The sequence below is a fragment of the Elaeis guineensis genome, chromosome 2, assembly GCF_000442705.2.
Source record: "Elaeis guineensis isolate ETL-2024a chromosome 2, EG11, whole genome shotgun sequence".
In the NCBI taxonomy this organism is placed as follows: Eukaryota; Viridiplantae; Streptophyta; class Magnoliopsida; order Arecales; family Arecaceae; genus Elaeis; species Elaeis guineensis.
The window spans coordinates 76082808-76083682 of NC_025994.2; the positions used below are offsets into that span (position 1 = coordinate 76082808).

At 38.9% G+C, this 875-nt stretch overlaps 1 non-coding gene across 1 annotated transcript; it reads right to left on the reverse strand.

The window, feature by feature from the left end:
* Window positions 1-249: 249 nt before the first annotated feature.
* On the reverse strand, window positions 250-355 carry LOC114913300 (small nucleolar RNA R71). Its single transcript, XR_003799308.1, has one exon. It is a non-coding gene; the product is annotated as a small nucleolar RNA R71 (small nucleolar RNA).
* Window positions 356-875: the final 520 nt, after the last annotated feature.

Sequence of the window (875 nt, forward strand, 5' to 3'; positions counted from 1 at the left end):
TGCTCCTATTTTTATATGGACTTACAAATGAGGATCCATACAAATATCTAGATGAATTTCGAAAAATTTGCTCAACTATTAAAATTTAAAATTTCTTCAATGATTGTCTTGGGCTGAAAGTGTTTCCATTTTTATTGAAGGACAAAGCCAAATATTGGCTGAACTCCTTAAACACCATAACAATTTCGACCTGAGACCAATTTCAGAGGGAATTCTTCAAAAAGTACTTTCCAATAGGAAAAACTAATCAAATTTGAAAAGCAATAACTAGTTTTTTTTAGATAGATGGAGAAATATTTCATGAGACCTGAGAGAGGTTGAAAGAACTGATTAGGAAGTGCCCACACCACACCATACCTAAGTGGCAACTGGTCCAGTGCTTCTATGATGGCCTGTTAGAAAAGCACCGATAAATGGTTGATGCCTCATGTGATGGGACTTTCATACTAAAAAATGAGCATGAAGCCTGACAGCTTTGAAATATTGAGTGAGAATTCGTTGCACCATATGTCTGCGGCTAGGAGAGACCCTCCCATGTCCAGACCCAAACGCAGTGGGATTTGTGAAGTAGGAAGCTCAATCGACATCCACAATAAAGTGGATGAGTTATCTCAAAAACTTGACCAACTATTGTAGGTCAGACCCACCAATACTCCAGCCACACCTGTATGAGATGTTTGTTCTGTTTGTTCGAGTTCTACACATACTGTCATTGAGTATCCAGATGCACCCCAATACTTATTAGGATCTGGCACCTCAAATTTGACCTACAATAGTAAAAATTCAGATGTGGAGAAGTCTAGCTCGAAGAGCATGTTGCGAGGAGTCTATAGATATGATTTTTAGTAAGGCCCACAACATGCGATCAAGTGGGG